The sequence below is a fragment of the Musca domestica genome, unplaced genomic scaffold (assembly GCF_030504385.1).
Source record: "Musca domestica strain aabys unplaced genomic scaffold, Musca_domestica.polishedcontigs.V.1.1 35, whole genome shotgun sequence".
NCBI lineage: Eukaryota > Metazoa > Arthropoda > Insecta > Diptera > Muscidae > Musca > Musca domestica.
The window spans coordinates 7438844-7462697 of record NW_026712315.1 but is presented as its reverse complement, the minus strand read 5'-3'; the positions used below and the strand labels follow the sequence as shown (position 1 = coordinate 7462697).

The 23854-nt window shown below is 36.6% G+C and overlaps 1 protein-coding gene across 1 annotated transcript in view; it reads right to left on the bottom strand.

Annotated features, from left to right (window-relative positions):
- Window positions 1–23854, bottom strand: part of LOC101898689 (uncharacterized) — a 198280-nt gene that overhangs the window by 170522 nt on the left and 3904 nt on the right. The window contains exon 3 of the mRNA XM_059125807.1: window positions 18615–18894. The gene's annotated coding sequence lies outside the window, so the exon portion shown is untranslated. The remainder of the gene's footprint in view (window positions 1–18614; window positions 18895–23854) is intronic.

The window sequence follows — 23854 nt, the reverse complement described above, 5'->3', positions numbered from 1 at the left end:
TCAATATAATTTGGGAAATAATTTTTTTTAGATAAAATCTATCACACGTTTCAAATTTCATTGAAATTGGGGATACATAGCGTGTTTGGTGCATCAAATGCTTGAAATCGGCCGAAAATATATATGGGAGCTATATCCAAATCTGAACCGATTTCAATATAATTTGACAAATTTATTTTCGGATCAAATCCAGTCTCATATTCCAAATTTCATTGGAATCATAGCAAATACCAAGCGTGCAGTAAACTGCAATCTTTTGAAGTTGAGTGGCATTTCTGTTGCAATTAATGAATTCGAGATAGCAACATACTTCGCCGTAATAAGCGTATTTCAAATTAATTGTTGTGTTGTTTTTTAGTGTTAGCCTAAGGCGTTGTGGGTCAATGGTTCTTATTAAAATCATATCCCAATCTGATCCGATTTAAATATAATTTTAAAAAAATTACTTTTACACCAAATTCCGCCACACCTTTCATATTTCATTGAAATTGGTGCGTCAAATACGTGAAATTGGCCGAGAATATATATATGGGAGCTGTATCCAAATCTTTACTAATTTCCAATTAATTTGTCTCATTTATTATTGTAACCACACATATGTTAGCTATACCCAAACCTCAACTGATTTCAATAAAATTTGGCAATTTTTTCTGGTGCCAGATTTCGTCTTTCTCGTTTTGGGTGCATCAAATATGTGAAATCGGCTGAGTATATATATGGGAGCTATAATTAAATCTGAGCGTATTTGAATATAATTTGTCAAATTTATTTTTGTACCAAATTTAGCCACTCATGCCGAATTTCATTGGAATCGGAAATACGTATCGTGTTTTGTGCATCAAATATGTGAAATCGGCGGAAAATATATGTGGGAGCTATATCCAAATCTGAACCGATTTCAATATAATTTGAAAAATTCATTTTTGCTCCCGATTCCATTACTTATTTTAAATTTCATTAAATTTGGACATACATATCTTATTTGATCCACCAAATACATGAAATCGGCCGAAAATATATATGGGAGCTATATCCAAATCTGAACCGATTTCAATATAATTTGGGAAATAAATTTTTTTAGATAAAATCTATCACACGTTTCAAATTTCATTGAAATTGGGGATACATAGCGTGTTTGGTGCATCAAATGCTTGAAATCGGCCGAAAATATATATGGGAGCTATATCCAAATCTGAACCGATTTCAATATAATTTGACAAATTTATTTTCGGATCAAATCCCGTCACATATTCCAAATTTCATTGGAATCGAACATTCATATTGTGTTTGAGGCATCAAATGAACGAAATCGGTCGAAAATATATATGGGAGCTATATCCAAATCTGAACCGATTACAATATAATTTAGCAAACTTATTTTTGTTCCAAATTCCGTTACACATTCCAAATTTGTAGACTGTATCTTTAACCGATCAATAGATATGTGCATATAAAATCTAAATTTTTGGGAGGTACCTCCGATTCTGATGCTATATCTCCAGTTCCAAATGGAAATTCAAAAATGTATATAGCCTATGTTACTTTCAGGCGATGTTGCAGTATATATGGAAATTTTCAGAAAAATCTATTCAGCAGTTTTCGAGTCCATAAATTACAAACAAACAAACAAACAAACAAACAAACGTACAAACATTTTCCTCTTTTATATTTTATACTGAATTTTCTTTGACGAATATAGCCAAATGTCATACACAAGCAAATCATATAGATGAGTCGGAAATTGGAGATACGGAGAGGCCTCTTGTTTTGGGAGATTATCGAAAAATATTTCTGTTGTCAAATGAACCAGAAACAGATAAAAATTCCTGATCACACTATTGAAGTCAATCGATAGGCCTGAGAGGAGAGTTAAGGACAGAGAGAAATTCTAGAATTTGGGATGATCATTGGTACGAGTACGAGTACAACTTATTTGCTTTATTTAAATTTTATTGAATAAAAGCAAAAAAATTCGGTAATAGCATCAACTTTTAGAATAAGTTTAAATTTCTTCGAACTGGTCACCTTTGGCACGAATTATGACCTTGAAACGGCCAATGAAACCGTCACACGCTGTCCGAATGGTGCTCTGCGCTATTTTGACCCATTCCTGGCGAAGCGCTTGCTTGAGGTTATCGAATCTTTGGTATTTTTTAGTGACAGCCTTCCTTCCCAAAATACTCCAGATACAATAGCTCAACGGATTGGTTTCTGGAGATATTGGAAATGATGCGAAGAACCTCTGGAAATCATGCGAAGAACCTCATTTTATAACCATTCTTGGGTGGCGCGTGCTGAGTGCGATGGCGGTGAGTCCTGTTGGAATGTCCAAGGTCTGCGGCCAAAATTTTGCGTCCTCCACAATATTTTCGAGATAATATTCGGCATTTATTCTGATGCCATGGTCGATTAATACGAGCGGAGAGCGACCATCGACTGTTATGTCGGCCCACACCATCACCATGGCCGGCGCTTGAGTTCTGGTGGCCAACCGAAGGTGCACATTTTCAGCTGACCTCTTTGGAAAGTAGACACGATCATTTTGTTTGTTTACAAACTGCTGGACAACGAATGTTTTCTCACCGAAAGAAACCAATTTCGGCAGTTCACCACTTTCGGACAAGCGAAGTAACTCTTTAGCTCTTTGGAGTCTATTTTCTTTCTATTGTGGTGTAAGTTCTTGCACTTTATGGGATTTCAATGGCTTTACTCTGAGCTCATTTTTCATATTTGCCGAATGGAATATTGCGATATGTTTACGAGCCATTTTTCGGCCACTGTGACGCGATTTTCGATCAAGTTGCTTCTTCACTTTTCTAACCATTTCTGCTGATGTTGCTGTTTTCTTCCGTTCACTTCCTTGGCGTCCGGCTACATTACCAGTAACACGGTAATGAGCGATGGTACGAGACACAAAAGATTTATTCACATTTAAATGCTGGAGTGCCCAACGATAGCCATATGTGGCTTTCCAGCCAAATATAAAGAAATAACACTATCACGCTTAAATCCCATCACAAATCACTTTTTTCTGGGAAATTCTCCACAAAATGCCATTGTACGCTTGTAAACAATGTAATGAGCTGTCACTGGAATAATTTTAACAGCTGTCGGACGAGTGGCTTAGAAATGACAGCAGTCTGAAATTGGTTGCAGTTTTGTCATCCCACCCTCTATATCCTCGGTTAAATGGCCAATTTGCCCTTTCAGCATTTTATTTCTTTGGTAATGGAGGTACTAGAAGGATTTGATTGATGTTATCGAAGGACTCATTTTTTCCGGTATTCTATGTCTGAGCTAGATTTTTTTACAGTGATCTGGAATTTGGATTCAATGTATCTCTTTCCAATTCAATTTATGATACAATCTAAACGTTCTGGTCAATATGCAAAACTTTATTTTCAGCATTGCGATTTCTAGCCGCAAATATGAGAGACCCTTTGTCCTTTAAAAATAAAACGTGCTCAATTTTATTTCCCCTGAAAGCTTTTTTTAATTCTTATTCAAAATTACGAAGCCAAACTTCTTTTCACATTCCTCGACATTGACAACCTATCAAGGAAAGGCTTAACATTTAATTTCGTATTGCCTGTCAGAAATGTTTGAGTTGGTGAAAAAAGACACAACAAGTAAGAGCCATAAACATGAGCCGCAGCGAAAACAGTCAAATATGGTTAGGGGGGGTCTAAAAAACCAAAAAAAAAAAATGTTTATTTTCTCTCATTCACTGTCACACCTGCACACCTGCACACGTACATACATTCTTGCCACAGAATATCCTGTTTAAGACTCAATGAAAATAGCAGCACTCAAATAAGAGAAAGTAGATGTCTTAAGAGAATCAGCCAGGAAAGAGAGCGGGAAAATAACTCCCATGAGGGAAACAGTTGCGAAACAAAATGCGCTCCAAAAATGAAGTCCAAGCAAAGGACAAAAGAGAAATGAAGGATAACAACAAAAAATAATAATAATGGAAGAACATATAAATGGCAAACACACATCAAAATGAAATACGAAACGAAACACAAAACCAAAAGAAAACACGCACATTTAGCCTTGAAATTCTTACAAATTTTTCACTTGCCTCCTTTCCGTGTAGTAGCATGTCGTGGATGGCTGGGTGGCTGACTGGCTGTCAGATGGAAATAAAAAGTCAACCCACTAACCAAGCAAGCAAACAGCCAGCCAACCGACAGCATGGCATGACAGCAACGAAAACGGAAATCAAATGAAATGTTTGTCTAGCTCAACCAAACAAAGGAGTGGGTAAACAATCGTCGTAAAAATAAAACTCAAGCCAAAAAGGAGCTTTGTGCGAAAGAGGAAACACGAAAAATACATTATCAGATAGAGTCGGAAAAATACCAGGAAAAAGTTTCCCTCTTGACAAAAACCGAAAAACACACACACACACATCCCCCGAACTCACACACCCGAGTCATTATATCATTCGTTGTGGCTTGTCAACGTGTTAGAAGGCTAGGTAGAAGGAGGTGGGTGGATAATCAATGACTAACCAACGAGAAGTTAAAAATGGTTGTATTCATCAATACCTCCATGCCCATGGCAAGGTTCGTTTTAGATTTCATGAATGTTGTCGGTTGCCACCATCACTGTGATTGGGCGCCAAAAAAGAAAACATTTATTTATTTCCCATCGACAGCATTATTGCAAAGGCAAAAAACAACAAACCATAATTGAAAGCAAAACACTAACGAAAGCAGTAGTAAATCTCCTTTACCCAAATCCAGAAAAAAAATTAAAAGATTTTCACTGTTTACTTTTCATTTTGTATCTTTACAAGGGTCTTTACCCATAACACTCTTGGTGATTTGTTCGTATATTTGTGTGTGTGTATCTATCAGATTTGGGTGGTGGGGGTGGTTGGTTATGCTATGACAGAATTTCGTTATTTTTGTTTTCTTCTACTTCGCACTCACTTTTGTGTGCGTTTTTCGTAAAGATGTCAAGGGAATAAAAACCATTTGATTTCCAAAAACATTCGCAATTTCCTTAACGTAACCAATAGTTTTTATAGTCATATAGGGGGCCTTTATATTCCAATCGAGTTTATTTTGAATGTAAACTTAAAGAAAAAAATTTGGCTGAGCGTTATCTGAGAGTACCCTCCACATTGCGGAAAAACTTAAATTGTTTCAAATTTTGCCAGAACATGTAAAAGTATGGAAACAGCACCTATATTGAAGGTTTTATACGCGTAGGTCTTTTGATAACATGCGAAGTATTCCATTTTCATACTTTATCTCGGAATGGATGATGCAGAATCGCATGCGCCATTGTCAGAGCGATATTTAATGCATTTATTTGTTAATTGCGCACTTCTGAATATTTTTAGAGAAATTCGTAAAAATGTCGATATCCCAAAATTTTGACTGTCAACCAAAGAGTTTATAGCAGAATGAATGATGCAGAATCGCATACGCCATTGTCAGAACGCCATTGTTAATTGCACACTTCTGAACATTTTTACAGAAATTCGTGAAAACGTCAATATAAAAATTTTGACTGTCCATAGTTAAAACCAGTAAGGAGAAGTCAAAAGTCGTGCTGGCCCGACCCTACAACACTATGTACAATTTTGCACAATAAACCTGATTTTGGATTAAGGATATATATGTGAGCTATATCCAAATCTGAGCCGAACTTGTGTTTCCGAGATTTATAAGATATCTGGTGCAAAATATCATTGTTGTCGAATGCATATTACGAATGTGAGGGACTTAAACAGCAAATCGGATGAAATATATATAGTGTAGCTATAGCTATATCTGAACCGATGTTCACCAAATTGCACTCACTCACTTGCTTATAAACTAAAATCGGTCGGATGTGCCAAAACTTAGGTCATTTGGAATAATATTGACTATTTGGTGCAAAATTAACCCGAAATCGGTTGAAGATATCTATAGTAGCCATACCAACATTTCAACCGATCTTGACAAAATTTTGTTACACTTATTTCAGAGCTGCATGTGATATCTGGTACCAATAATCATTGTTGTGAAATTTATATAACGCGTGTGAGGGACTTACACAAACGCCCTCGAGTGAAATGTCCCCAGTTATATTCTTTTATCCAAGGCCCTCTTCGAAATATCTTCACTACCATAGCTCCCTCAATGACCACTTTGTCATTTACTTTTCCTACTCCTATGTCCTTCACATTCTGTCCGGTAAGTGTCTAAGTTTAAATTGATGAGTGTTTCCTTGTTTCTCCGTTTGTGTGTTAGTGTATTTGTATGCGTGTGGGTGTTTTTTTCATGAGTTTCCCTTTAAATGGAGAGAATTTAACAATGTTGCTTTAGGCATAAACTAAATATTTTTTTTCTTTGTTTTGATATTTTTTTGTTTAAACATTGTCGACAAGTATTTGAGGGTTTTTATTTAAAAGCGAATGTGTGTGACTGTAATATTAAAAAGGATTTAAGGGCTCGTGGGTGGATTGTATTGTTGATACTTTTGTTTTGTTTTCTTTTTAGTTTTTAGTTTCAGTTTTTTTTTTACTTGACATGAATTTATGTTCCTCCGTTTCGTTCTTCTCCAACAAAAAATGACAAAAAATGTTTAAACGATTGTTGACTTTTAAGATTTGCACTAACAACTGGGTCAGGTTGTTGTGGTTGATTGAAAAATAGTGTGTGTGTGTGCATGTATACGGATGTGGGTTTGTGAGTGCGGTTTTTAGTCCACCCCGCTGCCTGTTGGCGATGTCCAACAGGGTGAGATAAAAAAAACTGCAACAAAGTCCAACGCCAAAATGTTTACATTTTTATACCCTCCACAATACTATGGAGGGTACATTAACTTCGTCATTCCGTTTGTAACTCCTCGAAATACTCATGTCAGACCCAACAAAGTATATATATTCTTGATCAGTATAAAATTCTAAGTCAATTTAGCAATGTCCGTCTGTCTATCCGTCTGTCTGTTGTAATCACGCTATCTTTCGAACGAATTGAGATAGAAGGCTAAAAATTTGCACATAGGTTTATTTTTCCAGTAGACAGGTTAAGTTTGTAAATGGGCCATGTAGGTCCACGTTTTCATATAAGCCCCATAGAACGGTACCTCCCGATATTCGGTATTTTGATAATTTTAGCGACATTATTAACCGGAATTGTTTAAAGTTTGGTATTTGAAGTTCGTAATGGATACTTCAGTCTAAGACAGAAAATTGTCTGTGCAGGTCCACGTCTTCGTACAGCCCCCACATAAGGGTACGTCCCTATATTCGGTATTTTAATAATTTTTGGCGACATTATTAACCGGAATTGTTTATAATTTGGTATTTGAAGTTCGTAATGGATACTACAGCCTAAGACAGAAAATTGTCTGTGCAGGTCCACGTCTTCGTATAGCCCCCATATACCAGCACCTCCCTATATTCGGTATTTTACGAGTTTAAGTACAATACCCACCGAAATTGTTTGAAATGTCGTATTTGAAGTAATGGATACTACAGCCTATGACAGAAAATTATCTATGCTGATCCTGGTCTTCGCACAGCTCCGCTATAACGGTACCTCCATATATACGATATTTTGATGATTTTAGCTACATTATTCACCGTGTATTTCATGTTTCGAATTTGAATATTGTTTTGACTTATGGTAAACAATGTCTATGTAGGTTCACGACGTAGAAGCACAAATATAACGGCTATATTCGATAATTTTAGAATTTTAACAGAATTTTTTAAGGATTTTATTTCCAAATTTGTTCGAAATGATGGAGGGTATTCAAAGTTCGGTCCGCCCGAACTTTTTTTTTTGTTATTGAATGAAAGTAAAATATGTCGGAGATAGCATCAAATCTTAGAATGCGTTTAGATTTGCTTAAACTGACCACCTTTTATGGCCTTCAAACGGGCAATGAAACCGTCACACGCTGCCTGAATATTGAGGTGATCGAAACTTTGGTATTTTTTAGTGTCAGTCTTGCTTTCCATAATACTCCAGACACAATAGTCCAACGGATTGGTATTCGGAGATTTTGGTGGCCATTGTGCGCTGGAAATGAAGCGAGGAACCACATTTTGTAACCATTCTTGGGTGGTTACAAAATGAGGTGCTGGGTGTCATGTTGCAGAATCCTGTTAAAATATCCACGGTCAAAGTATTTGCCCGCCAAAGGTGTTACTACACTCTCCAGAGTATTTTCGCGATAATATTCGTCATTTATTTTGATGCCACGGTCGATTAATACGAGCGGAGAGCGGCCATCGGCTCTTATGACGGCCCACACCATCACTATGGCCAGCGCTTAAGTTCTAATGGCCAAACCAAATGTGTACATTTTCAGCCGAACTTTTTGCCAAGTGACCACGATCATTCTGTTTGTTTACAAACTGCTGGACAACGCATTTTTCTCATCGGAAACGGAGAAAACCAAATTCGGCAGTTCACCACTTTCGGCCAAGCGTAACAACTCTTTAGCTCCTTTGAGTCTATTTATATCCTACAACGCAAGGTGGTCAGGGTATTATGTATTTGTGCATTTGTTTGTAACAGGCAAAAGGAAACGAGGTAGACCCATAGTTCCTTTTGATGATCGGCATAGAATCACATTCTGAGTCGATTTATGCATGTCCGTCCGTCTGTCCATGTATTTTTGTGAACATAGTACAGTTCGCATTTATTGTCCTATCCAGATGAAATTTTGTACAAATCATTTGTTTGGCCCAAGGACGAACCCTATTGAAATTGTAGATAATCGGTAAAAATTTATATATAGCTCTCTCCGTCCGATTTGAATTTTATTGTGCACCAAAGGTGTAATATTAGCCCGAATAGTATGGAATTTTGTACATACAACCCAATTAGGCCTGAAAATAAGTATGCCAAATTTGATAGAAATCGGTTCAGATATAGCTATAGCTCCCAAATATATTGTTCATCCGATTTGTTATTTAAGTCCTCCGCAGCCGTAAAATGCACTCTTTAACAACAATATTTGTGGAAATATATCAAATACAGCTCAGAAAAACCTTTGCTTAATTTTATCGAGATCGGTTCGGATTTTGATATATCTCCCATATATAACTACGTCCGATTTATTTTTTTTTTTTTTGTGCACCAAACGTCTAATATTTGTGCAAATGGGATGAAATTTGACGACCGAATTGAGTTTTGAGAAGATAGTATATCAAATTTTGTGAAGATCGGTTCCGATATAGCTATAGCTCCCATGTATATTATTCATCCTATTTGTTAATTTGTAATAACAAATTGTAATAATAAATAAATACAGCTCAGTAATATCTTTACCAAATTTTATCAAGATCGGTACAGATTTGAATATAGTTCCCATATATATGTCAAATGGGCAATACAAGTCCGAATTAAAAAAAAAACAAATACTTTGGCATATTAAGTTTTTGAACTTTAAATTATTATTAAAATCATAGCGTGTATGATTGAATTCTTCCATATAAACTTTTAATTGTTATGTGAAGCTCTACTAAATTAGAAAAGTGGTGTAGGATATCATAAAGTTGGCCCCGCCTGATTTTAAGACTTTCTTTACTGGCTTCTTTCTGTTGCGGTGTAAGTTCTTGCACCCTTTTGCAATTCCATGGGCTTTACCCCGAGCTAATTTTTGAATATTTGCCGAATGGAAAATTGCGAGCCATTTATCGGCCTCTGCGATACGGGTTTCGATCGAGTCGCTTCTTTACTCCTCAACAATTTCTGATGATGTTGCTATTTTCTTCCGTCCAATTCCTTGATGTCTGGCTACGCTACCAGTATCGCGGTAACGAACGACTGTACGAGACACAATAGATTTATTTACATTTAAATGCTGGAGGGCTCTAACGATAGCCCCTTGTGGTTTTCCAGCCAAATATAAAGAAATCACAATATCACGCTTGTATTCCAGCACGAATTACTTTTTTTCTGGAAAATTCTCAGCAAAATGATTTTTAACGATTGTAAACAATAAAATGAGCTGTCACTGGAATAGTTTTAACAGCTGTCGGAGGAGTGGCTTAAAAATGGCAGCAGTCTGAAATTGGTTGCAGTTTCTTCATCTCACCTTGTGTATATACAGTTTGCGTTTGCTAACCGAGTTTTTTTGTGTTTATATTTGTTTCATTCAACTCTTGTCATCGCAATCGTCATCACCATCGGCATCATCATAAACACCATTTGCTTTTTTGTGGAGAATTTGCGCTATTTGCCCTATCATAATGAGCCTGCCATGTTGATGTTGATGTCGATGAGGTTATTTTTTCTACTCATGTTCGCTTTTTCATTTATACCCCGGTCAAATGCCTGCTGTACAAATTGCTTTAAGCCTCCTGATTCATGGAAGTGACCAGCTTAAGGGTATCAGTGTTTGTTTTGGGTGATATTACCTGGTTTTAGATGGAAGCAAAACTATGTGGCAAATGCCACCTCGTTTTCACAAAATGTAGATGATTGGGCAACACTAGGGTGTTTATTTGTCAAGATCATGTCATTCGGACTTCACAATCTATATATAACCAGTAAAGAAAGGTCAAAAGTCGGGCGGGCCGACTATATGGTACCCTACACTTCCATACGAATTTAGTAGAGCAAATGTAACAAAAACCAGTAAAGAAAGTCTTAAAGTCGGGCGGGGCAGACTTTATGATACGCTACACCACTTTGCTAATTAGTTGAGCTCCAATCGGAACCGATCTCGATAAAATTTGAGCTGTATTTGATATATTTCCCTGAATATCGTTGTTACGGAGTGCATATTACGGCTGTGGGTAACAAATACAACAAATCGGATGAACAATATATATGGGAGCTATAGCTATATCTGAACCGATCTTCAACAAATTTGGCATACTAGGTTCTAGACTCAATTCGGTCGCATGTGCCAAATTCCATCCCATTTGGGCAAATATTAGATGTTTGGTGCACAATAAAAGGTAAATCGGACGAAGTTATATATGGGAGCTATATCCAAATCTGAACCGATCTCGATAAAATTTAGAAAATGTATTTCTGAGCTGTATTTGATATATTTCCCCAAATATTGTTGTTTCATAGTGCATATTACGGCGGCGGTGGACAAAAATAACAAATCGGATAAAAAATATATATGGGAGCTATATCTATATCTGAACCGATTTCGATCAAATTTGGCATACATATTTTCAGGCCTAATTTGGGTGTATATGCAAAATTCCATACAATTCGGGCTGATATTACACGTTTGGTGCACAATAAAAGGCAAATCGGACGAAGTTATATATGTGAGCTATATCTAAATTTTGACCAATTATCAATATTTCAATAGGGTTCGTCCTTGGGCCAAACAAAAGGTCTTTGCAAAATTTCATCTGGATAGGGCAATAAATGTACAATCTTCACAAAAATACATGGACAGGCGAACATGCATAAATCGACTCAGAATGTGATTCTATGCAGATCATCAAAAGGAACTATTGGTCTATCTCGTTTCCTTTTGCCTGTTACAAACAAATGCACAAAGACATAATACCCTGACCACCTTGTGGTGTAGGGTATTTTTTTTTTTTTTTTTTTTTTTTTTTTTTTTGGGAAATTATGTGAAGTAGATTATTGCAACTATGAACCAAATAACATTGCTGTATAGTGCATGATATGACCTCGAGAAGGATTATATTAAAAAATACTTATTGGAGCAATAGATTTATCGGACCGAGTTTAAACAAATGGTCAAATTCGATTGAAAACTATTCAATTTGGCCTGATATTACATATATGGGGAACAAAAACCGTAAAATCGGATGAAAATGACTATCAAAGCCATACTAAAATATGAACCGATCTCGATAAAATTTGGCAGAGGTATTTCCGAGCAGTATCTGATGTCCGATATTAAATATCACTGTTGTTGAGGGCATTTTATGCATGTGAGGGTCTTTAACACCAACTCGGATGAAACATACAGGTTGAGATAAGAAAATACAACAAAGTCAAAGGCCATAATTTTTACATTTTTTTATTTTTGTTGTTCTGCGGTATTTTGGCTCATTCCCGGCGAGGAATGATCGGCACTTTGGTATTTTTTAGTGCCCACCTTGCTTTCCAAAATACTCCAGACACAATAGTCTAAAGGACTGGTATCCAGAGATTTTGGTGGCCATTGTGCGCTAAAAATTAAGGGAGGAACCTCATTTTGTAACTATTCTTGAGTGGCGCGTGCTGAGTGCGATGTTGCTGAGTCCTGTTGGTATGTCAAAGGTCTGCGGCCAAAATTTTTGCATGCCCAAGGCTTCAATACACCCTTCAGAATATTTTCGCGATAATATTCGACATTTATTGTAATGCCACGGACGATTAATACGAGCGGAGAGCGGCGGTTATGGCGGCCCACACCATCACCATGGCCGGTGCTTGAGTTCTGGTGGCCAACGGAAGGTGCACAATTTCTGCTGACCTCATTGGCAAGTTAACACGATCGTTTTGTTTTCGGCAGTCCACCACTTTCGGGCAAGCAAAGCAACTCTTTAGCTCGTGTTAATATTTTCTTCCGTCCACTTCCTTGACGTCGGGTCACGCCACCAGTATCACGGTAACCAGCGATTGTACCAGACAGAAACAAGTTAAAAAGCAGTAAGTTCTGCAGGGCCAAACTTTGAATACCCTCCAGCATTTAGAACGAATTTGGAATTAAAAAAAAAAAATAAAATCCTTAAAAAATTATTTTAAATTTTAATAATACCGAATATTGCCGTTATATTGGGGTCTATACGACGTGGACCTACATAGGCATTGTTTGCCATTAGCCATTACCATAATCAAATTCGAAACTTGAAATAAACGGTGAATAATGTAGTTAAAATCATCAAAATATCATAATAGGGAGGTACCATTATATCGGAGCTGTGCGAAGACCTGGACCAGCATAGACCATTTTCTGTCACAGGCTAGAGCATCCATTACTAACGTCAAATACGATATCTCAAACAATTTCGGTGGGTATTGTACCTAAGCTCGTCAAAATACCGAATATAGGGAGGTATTGATATATGGGGCCTATACGAAGACCTGGACCTGCATAGACATTTTTCTGTCACAGACTGTAGTTCCCATTACGAACTCGAAATACGTAGTTTAAAAAAATTCCGGTGAATAATGGCGCTGAAATCATCAAAATACCGAATTTTGGGAGGTACTGTTATATGGGAGCTATACGAAGACGTGAACCTGCACAGACAATTTTCTGTCATAGGCTGTAGCATCCATTACTAATCTCAAATACTAAATTTGAAACAATTCCGGTGAATAATGTCACTAATATCATCAAAATACCGAATTTAGGTAGGTACCGTTATATGGGGGCAATACGAAGACGTGGACCTGCCCAGATAATTTTCTGTCATAGTCTGTAGTATCCATGATCAAGAATATATATACTTTGTTGGGTCTGACATGAGTATTTCGAGCAGTTACAAACGGAATGACAAAGTTAATATACCCTCCATGGTATGGTGGAGGGTACAAAAATGTATTCCCATTTAAATGCTGGAGAGCTCTTCATTCCTTCCTTGATTTTAATAATTAAACAAACAAAAATGTATGTAAATTGAAATTACTCAAATGATTTATATCGGAACATGTAATGATTATTAGTGTTCTTAATACGTTTCCAAACATTTCCAAATGCCAAGTGGACTGGAGAAATATCGTATGGTATGTGTGTGACGAACAAAGCCTGGTATTTTGCCAAACACCAAAATTGAATGAATGAATAAATGGAAACCAAAAATAATTTGCACATTTTTGCATTTAATTCACAAAAGTTCGGCAATGAAGTGAAAAGCGCAAAAACAATTGCCATCAACTAATTGCCCAAAAATAATGTGCTGCTGATGTAATGTTTCCATATTTGGTTGGAATGCTAATGTCTGAACTATGGTTTGCTGTGGGAGATTTCATAATAAAACGTATTTAGACGTATTGGTATTGTACCCATTAGCTATAATAGGTTAAAAAATTAGGAATAATTTTTTACAGTGACTCATAATTTGAACGTTTATCAAATATTAGAATTTCAAAGTAAAAAATCCAATTAAAGCATCATAGTGCCAAAAAATCTGCCAGCAAGTGCTCACTACCTCTTTAGCAAAATATTAACAAAAGGTCGATAAAAAGACGGGTGAGCCGACTATATGATACCCTAACCACTATGCGTATTCATAAAAAACTATGCACCTTATTCGAACCAGGGTATAAATCCATTATTTCTATATGTCACGTTTTGGCCGTATTAAATTCTAGCCGTATGGCTGAGGGTATGATTAAGCAATTATAACTATATTTTTGTACCCTTGAAATAAGTATTGCCTGGGAACGCCAACACATTTAAGTTTTTACTTTCAGTGTGACCACAAAAAAATTCCAATGTTTAAGCCTTTACAACTAGCTCAAAACTATTGTACGGCTTTGCGAAAATCTCAATTATATAAGACTCCTGTTCAAGGGACGACGCTCAATCTAAACTCCAAGACATAAGCTCTTATCCATTGCCGAAATGAAATACGGAGTTCCAAATGTCTTTAACAATAAAATTGTACGATTTTGTATTTTGTAAAGTGCGAAGTTCCAAAAATCCGGTGTGCTTTTCACTTCTCTCTTAAAATAATTTAAAATATATATGAGATGAAAAAACCGCAACCAACTTCAGACTGCTGTCATTTCTAAGCCACTCGTCCGACAGCTGTTAAAACTATTCCAGTGACAGCTCATTTTATTGTTTACAATCATACAAAAGCATTTTGCTGAGAATTTTCCAGAAAAAAAGTTATTCGTGCTGGAATACAAGCGTGATAGTGTGATTTCTATATATTTGGCTGGAAAACCACAAGGGGCTATCGTTGGAGCACTCCAGCATTTAAATGTGAATAAATCATCTGTGTCTCGTACCATCGCTCGTTACCGTGATACTGATAGCGTAGCCCGACGTCAAGGAAGTGGACGGAAGAAAACATTAACATCAGCACAGATGGTTCGAAAAGTATAGAAGCGACTTGATCGAAACCCTCATCGCAGTGGCTCGTGATGCGAAACATATCGCAATATTCCATTCGGCAAATATTGAATAATGAGCTCGAATTGAAGCCATTAAAAATTCCAAAATGAAGGGTTGCTTTGCTTGGCCGAACGTGGTGGACTGCCGAATTTGGTTTTCTTCGATGAGAAAACATTCGTTGTTCAGCAGTTTGTAAAAAAACAAAATTATCGTGTTTACTTGCCAAAGAGGTCGGCTGAAAATGTGCACCTTCGGTTGGTCCATGGCCATGGTGTGAGTCGCCATAACAGCCGATGGTTGCTCTTCGCTCGTATTAATCGACCGTGGCATCAGCATAAATGACGAATATTATCGCGAAAATTTTCTGGAGGGTGTATTAAAGCCTTGGGCACTCAAATATTTTGGCCGCAGACCTTGAACATTCCAACAGGACTCAGCACCCATGAATGGTTACAAAATGAGGTTCCTCGCTTCATTTCCAGCTCACAATGGCCACCAAAATCTCCGGATACCAATGCTTTGGACTATTGTGTTTGGAGTATTTTTGAAAGCAAAATTGGCTCCAAAAAAAAACCAAACTGTCGATAACCTCAAGCAAGCGCTTCCCCGGGAATGGGCCAAAATATCGCAGAACAACATTCGGGCAGCGTGTGACGGTTTCATTGGCCGTTTGAAGGCCATCATTCGTGCCAAATCTAAACTTATTCTAAAAATTGATGCTATTTCCGAAATTTTTTGCTTTCATTCAATAAAATTTAAAAAAAAAATGTAAAAATTATTTTGTAATTTGTTGCAAATTTTTAACTCACCCTGTAATTATAAATTTGGAAGGAACTTGAAAAATCAAAAAAAGATCCTTCGAAAATACCTCTCAAATGAAAACCGTGATATGGGGCCTTTACGACGACATAGTCCTGCATAAGACATGGCCCTGCATACTAGCTTTATAGACGAAATATAAAACAATTCCGGTAAAGAATGTCTCTTAAATCATTCTCATAGCGATTATGTGGGGCTTCCGTTCTATAGGGGCTAGACCAAAACGTGGACATATGTAGGCACTTATTTTCCAGCTAGCGAAGAACTCATAGTTAACTGCTTGAAAACTTTGGCTACAATCATCAAATACCGAATATCGGGACGTATCGTTAAATGGGGGAAAATGATATCGTTGACCGATATAGCTTGACCTATCTCTTAAGCTTCTTAACTTATTCCGTTTTGATTCTAGCGTGATTACAACAGACGGACGGACGGAGAGGATCATATCGTCTTAGATGTCTACGCTGATCAAGAATATATACAATTGGTAAGGCCTTAAAATATTATTTCGATGAGTTACACACGGAATGACGAACTTGATATAGCCTCAGTTGTATGAATGGAGAAATTTATAAAAACAAATTAATTAAACCCCCATAACCTACATTTACTTGTACTTTCTGTCCGATGCTCTGCTAATATCGGCTTATTTTTATACCCTCCACCAAAAAAAGTATGGAGGGTATATTAAGTTCGTCATTCCGTTTGTAACTCATCTAAATAATCATTTTAGACCCAACAAAGTATATATATTCTTGATCAGCGTAAAATTCTAAGACGATGAAGATGTGTCCGTCCGTCTGTCCGTCTGTTGTAATCACGCTACAGTCCAAAAGAATTAAGATAGGAAGCTAAAATTTTACACAGATCTCTCTTTTGTCTGCAGGCAGGTCAAGTTCGAAGATGGGCTATATCGGTCCACGATATCGTATAGCCCCCATATAACGGTACCCCCGATATTCGGTATTTTGATGATTTTACCCACATTTTTCAATAAAATTGTCTGAAAATCCACAAAAGGAGTCCCTTGTGGGCATTTTACCCCCTCATAAAGAATTGTCAATATAGGTCCACGATATCGTATATCCCCCATATAATGCTACCCCCGATATTCGGTATTTTGATGATTTTACCCACATTTGTCAATAAAATTGTCTGAAAATCCACACAAGTAGTTGCTTGTGGGTACTTTATACCTCGGCAGAAAATTATCTTTATAGGTCTACAATATCGTATAGCCCCCATATAGCGGTACCCCACGGTATTCGGTATTTTGATGATTTTAGACACATTTTTCAATGGAATTGTCTGAAATTCAACAAAAGGAGTCCCTTCTGGACATTTTACCCCCTCAAAGAGAATTGTCTATATAGGTTCACGATATCGTATATCCCCCATATAACAGTACCCCCCAATATTCGGTATTTTGATGATGTTAGCCACATTTTTCAATGGAATTGTCTTAAAATCCACAAAAGTAGTTCCTTGTGAGTACTTTACCCCCTGAGAGAGAATTGTCTATACAGGTCCACTATATCGTATAGCGCCCATATAACGGTACCCCCGATATTTGGTATTTTGATGATTTTATTCACATTTTTCAATGGAATTGTCTGAAATTCCACAAAAAGAATTCCCTTGTGGGCATTTTACCCCCTCAAAAAGAATTGGCTATATATGTCCACGATATCGTATATTCCCCATATAACTGTACCCTCCGATATTCGATATTTTGATGATGTTAGCCACACTTTTCAATGGAATTGTCTTAAAATCCCCACAAATAGTTCCTTGTGAGTACTTCACCCCCTGAGAGAGAATTGTCTATACAGGTCCACGATATCGTATATCCCCCATATAACGGTACCCCCCGATATTCGATATTTTTATGATTTTACCCAAATTTTTCATCGGAATTGTCTGAAAATCCACACAAGGAGTTCCTTGTGGGTATTTTATACCTCGGCAGAGAATTATCTATATAGGTCCACGATATTGTATAGCCCTCATATAACGGTGCCCCCGATATTCGGTATTTTGATGTTTTTAGCCATATTTTTCAACGGACAGAGAATTCTCTATATAGGTTAACGATGACGTATAACTCCCATATAACGATACCCCGCAGTATTCGGTATTTTGAAAATCCACACAAGGAGTTCCTTGTGAGTACTTTACACGCAGATTGTCTTTACAGGTCCACAATATCGTATATTCCCCCATATCGGCACCTTCCTATATTAGATATTTTAAAGATTTTAAAAGAACTTTAAATGGATTTTATTTTTTTTGAAAATTTTCTAATTTGTTCCAAACGGTGGAGGGTATTCAAAGTTCGGCCCGGCCGAACTTACTGCTTTTTTACTTGTTCATTTCTCACTTAGAGGGGCCTTCGTGCAAAATCTCAAAAGTTTGTTCCATTTGTTCTGCTCAGCAAACGGACTCTCGTGCAAAATCTGAAAGGTCTAGCTCAATACACCGCCATATATTAACTTTCTACAATTGTGTACCATATTGTTCCTTTTAGTACGTTCACAGGAATTTACAAATAATTCCGACTTTTTTTTAAGGAATTTGCTTCTCATGTAATTTAAAGTTCTAGATCAATAAAAATATTTAGTTGCGTGTCTTTTTATACTTTGGGCACTTTCCAAATTCTTACTTCAATATCCAAAAAAAAAAGAAAAAAAAAACACATATCATTACACCCCAATAAACCCACATCCACATCTACCTCCTAGTTCGCTGCCATAAAACTATTTGCCATTAAAACTTACCTTTAATTTGCACTCCTCCAAAGTGTTTAATTAGGAAATGAGAACAATTCGAAGATGTAATGATTTCACATGGAGTGTTGTTGCTGTTGTTGGCGTTATTGACGGCCCGACTGGCTGCGTTTCGTGTGTGGGGCGACTGCTGCTACTCTGGTTTGTTTTACTTTTTCGTGTTGATGTTTAAACGTTTACAATAAACACAATTCACACACGCACATTATGAAGGCCGGTCTGCCTCCGTATTGACCCACATTCGAAGCCCAAGTACCCCGAACAGAACATTCTGCAATAGAGAGGAGAACGCGTGAGAAAAGGAGAAGTAAGAAAAAACAAGTTAGAAAGCAGTAAGTTCGGCCGGAACGAACTTTGAATACCCACCACCATTTGGAACGAATTTATAAATTTTCAAAAAATAAAATCTGTTAAAATCTTAAAAATGGCGAATATAGCCGTTATATTTGGATCTTTACGACGTGAACCTACATACGCATTCTGTGTCATAAGCCGCTAACATATTCAAATTCTAAACTAGAAATAAACGGTGAATAATGTAGGTAAATATCATCGAAATACCGTATATAGGTAGGTACCGTTATATTAGAGAAATACAAAGACCTGGACCTGTATAAAAAATTTTGTGTCACAGACTGTACTTCTCCTTACGAACTCTACGAACGGAATTTGAAACTACTCCGGTGAATAATGTCGCTAAAATCATTAAAATTCTTAATATTAGGAGGTACCGATATATGGGGGCTATACTAGGACGTTAACCTGCGCAGACTATTTTCTGTCCTAGGCTGTAGTATCCATTTCAGACTTCATATATAAAATTTGAAACAATTCCGGTGAATAATGTCGCTAAAATCATCAAAATACCGAATATCGGAAGGTATTTTATATGGGGGGCTATATGAAAACGTGGACCTACATGTCCCATGTACGAACTTTACCTGCCTACTGGAAAAATAAACATGTGTGTAAAATTTTAGCCTTCTGGCTCAATTTGTTCGAAGGATAGCGTGATTACAGCAGACAGACAGACGGACATCGCTAAATCGACTTAGTATTTTACGCTGATCAAGAATATATATTCTTTGTTCGACGAGTTACAAGCGGAATGACAAAATTAATATACCCTCCATAGTATGGTAAAGGGTATAAAAAGAGTATAACGTTGGTTGCTGCTTCTTTTTGTTCATTGAATCTTCAATAGATGTTAAGAAGACGAAACAATAACAAGGAGCTGGTAGAACAATAACACCACAACCGCCAACAAAAAACAATAACAAGAAAAGCAAAGGATATCAAAGGGAAAATGTTGTGTTGTTTTTAATAAAAAAAAAACACAAAAAAAAAATCAACAACTGAATGGAACCAAGTATCCTACATACTTATGCACACAGGCACACACACTCATCCACCTCCATACGCATTTGATGCTCCATGACACTTTTATGCCGAAGAGTTCAACATAAAATCACTGTGAATTTCACACACATATGCAAATTCAATTGAGTGCATAAGTGAGTGTGTGTGTGCGTGAATTTACATACAAATGTAGATGTAAATATAATGACTGAAGGTAGGCAAACAGAACATACGTCCATCAGAAAGGATGTGGTTGGTTATTGCTGCTGCTGCTGTTGTTGTTCACTTGCTTTGCTCTTTTGTGTAAATATCCATCCATTTTTTTTTTTTTCATTCTCGCACACATTTTACACTGATTGTTGTTTCTGACATTTTTCGCAATGCATTTCAACAATGACATGGCATATTTATCGGAAAATGAAGCATAATTTTGAGAATTGTATGGTTCGATAGACACGCGCCGGTGTGTTGAGGTATTCAATTGAATTACAACGGACGAATACATTCACTATGCTGAAGATTTCATTGTGTTGTTGTTCTTGAGATCGAAGAAGAAAGGCATTTCAGTTGGAACAGGAGTTTTAATTGTGTCCACTGGGTTCAAAGTCTTAAATGAGATCTTCATGGAAGTAGTTTTGAATGAAATGGAAAATTTTAGGTAGACAAGCTGCCTAACCAAAGCCAAATTCAGCAATTAGACAGTTGTAACTGTGGCTTTGTTAAAAAAAAAATACTCACAATAACCAGAAAATAGGGAAATCATAAATTCCATATTCATCTCAGGATTCTGGTTGGGAGACATATATTTAGATATAGCATAAAAGTAAAATACTTAGACATAGCATAAAAGTAAAATTGTATCCCTTTGTGGGTGAGGTATTAGAAGGGGTTCGCAGATCTATAGCATCTTCACAACAAATTTTGTGTTAGCAAAAATGTTTGTGTGTGTGAAATTTGAAAAGTGTACGATACTTATTTCTTTGTTTCATAGAAATAGTAGGATGTGTGATTTTCATATTTTTTGGGAGAGGTACCAGAAGGAGTGCATCAATATACTCCATTTTAGCACCATCCATTTTCACATCTGACCTAACACTGACGCAAATATTAGGATTTACAAAAAATCGGATTATTATTTCTCTTTCTGTGCAGAAGGAGTGGACCGATATTGCCCATCTCCGAACTCGATCTAAGTTTGACAAAAATATTACGATGTACCAAGTTCGGACCAAGTCGAGAGTTATCGTGCGACAGACAGACGGATGAACGGACATCGCTATATCGACTCCAATGGAAGAAACTTAAATTGCGGGGCGCGCATTAATAATATTAACGAGATTTACCATGGAATTGAAAGGTTGAACATATTTTTGAGAGAATATCCAGGCATTTTATTCACCTTTCGTGTAATTTGAATAAATGAAAACAACTTGTTGCCTATAATTTTGAATAATTCTGACAGCAAGCGGGCATAGCCTCAGGGCTGTATTTCTGCAGTTTTACGAAGCTGTTCTACCTCCTTATTATACCATGGTACCAGGTATCTTCGATCGAGGAAATTCATTTGTTTTATATTGCGGACATCTACGTAACGGTCAGAATTGACCTGTTCGTCTATTTGTGATTTCGCCGACATTAAAAATATTCGCGGTTTAATGGAAAATTTGACTTTTATTTATCACAAATGCTATGGTCTATTTCAACATTTATATCGAATTTAAGGGAAATCATAAATTCCATATTAATATCAGATTTCTGGTTGAGAGAAATATTTAGATATAGCAAGATGTATAGAATCGCTGAGTTGTTTCGCAAGTTATGATAGATAAAAGTATTGAAAATTGTAACCCTTTGTGGGTGAGGTACCAGAAAGGGGTTCGCAGATATTGTATTATGTTTGTATGTGTAAAATTTGATGAGAGGGATGTTTATTTCGCTTTCCTTGAGCGTTTTGTTTTTAAAAATCTTGAACCCTATGTGGGGCAGAAAGCAAAAGAAATGGTCCGATCTCTACCACATTTATAACAGATCTTGTGTTAATGAAAATATATTGAGAAGTACCAAGTCTGGAATGGAAACGGATGTTCATTTCGCTTTTTATGAGCTTCATGGATACTCAAAATTTTGAACCTTTGTGAGGAGGTACCAAAAGGAGTGGACCGATTTATTACATCTTCACAACAAATCTTAGTAGAAATAATGAGATATGTGAAATATAAAGAGAACCTGATGCTTATTTCGCATTTCGTGTTTTATGACCTTCATGGATATTCAAAATGTTGACCCTTTGTAGTGTAGGTACCAGAAGGAATAGTCCGATTTCTACAGTTTTTATAAAATATCATGTGTTGATGGAAATATTCAGATGTGCCAAGCCTCGAATGTTAATTTCGCGTTTTATGAGCTCAATGGGTATTCAAAATTTCGTCCTTTTGTGGAGGAGGTACCAGAAGGAGTAGACCGATGTATTCCATCTTAACACCAGACCTTGGGAGTTTTTTATGGAGAAGGTACCAGAAGGAGTAGACCGATGTATTCCATCTTAACACCAGACCTTGGGGGTTAATAAAATTATTGGGATGTGTGAAATTTGAGGACAATCGGATTCTTACATCATATTTTATAATTTTCACATCACATCACATTTTTGTACTAGATCGAGAACTGAGGCAAATATTAGGATTTGCAAAGATGGAGCAAAACCGGATCATCGTTTCAAATTCTGTGCAGGAATATATATTTTTGAAAATTTCGACCTTTTGTGGAAGAGACGCCAGAAGGAGTAGACCGATATATTGCATCCTATCACTAGACATTGGGTTAATAACAATTTTGGGATATGGGACATCACATTTTATTAGAGCTGTAATTATTCAAAATGTTGACTCTTTGTGGGGAAAGCACTAGGCACATTTTTACCGTATCAAATGATATATACCCTCTCTGAGGGTATAATAAAGGGTTATTTTCCCGAGCTATAGGAATGTTTTACTAAAATTACATTAAATTCAGAAAGAAATTGTTGAAATATTTATTTATATAATTTAATGTTTGAAGAATGCTTCACGTAAGTGTTGACAGCGACTGCTTCTTGGATGGATCTTGGCTGCCAATTTACCAGTGTCGAACGTGAAAGAAAATGTTCACTGAACTCGTCTCTCAATAGGTCCATTGTTACGAGTTTTATGTGGCATGATGAGAGTATATGTCATGCAATTCCTTTGTCACTTTTGGCAGAACACTTTAGAGTTGCCAAGTATTGCCAAAAATGATAACATGAGACCCACCAAAAAAAAAACTGCCTTTTACCCCACTTTTTTGTTCGATGAAATCCATTTTGGAGTCGATTCAAGCAATATCCGTTCATCCTTTCATTCGGTGCTCACCATAACTCACGAATAGAAAGTCAGACATTCTAGGCATATTGTGTCTTCGACTATAATCTCGATAACAATACGAAGAATACTCAGATCCTCAAGCGAGTCACCTTTTACAAAATATGGTTATAAGATCTGTCTCTAATGCGATCGTACAATGGATGCTCGGACATAATCCCAATTGCAATTACGGCTACTTAATATAGTTATAAAATTTAGATTTTCCTCAGAAGAATAAATGTCAAGCCCCGACCGAAGGCCGTCTACTTAAAAAATATATCTTCGGAACTCCAAGAGATATCAGCATATTTGCCACCATTTAGGAAATTCAAGAGTGTATGCTATAATATTCTCTGTAGACATTAATTCCTCATGTTGGGTCCATTTTTGACTTCTTAGAGGTTAATCAAAAAGATCCGTACAAAAAGTCTAAATTTCCAGCCAAAAAACAATTACTTTGCCGTAATCAGGTTAAAAACACTGCCCGAATGTTGC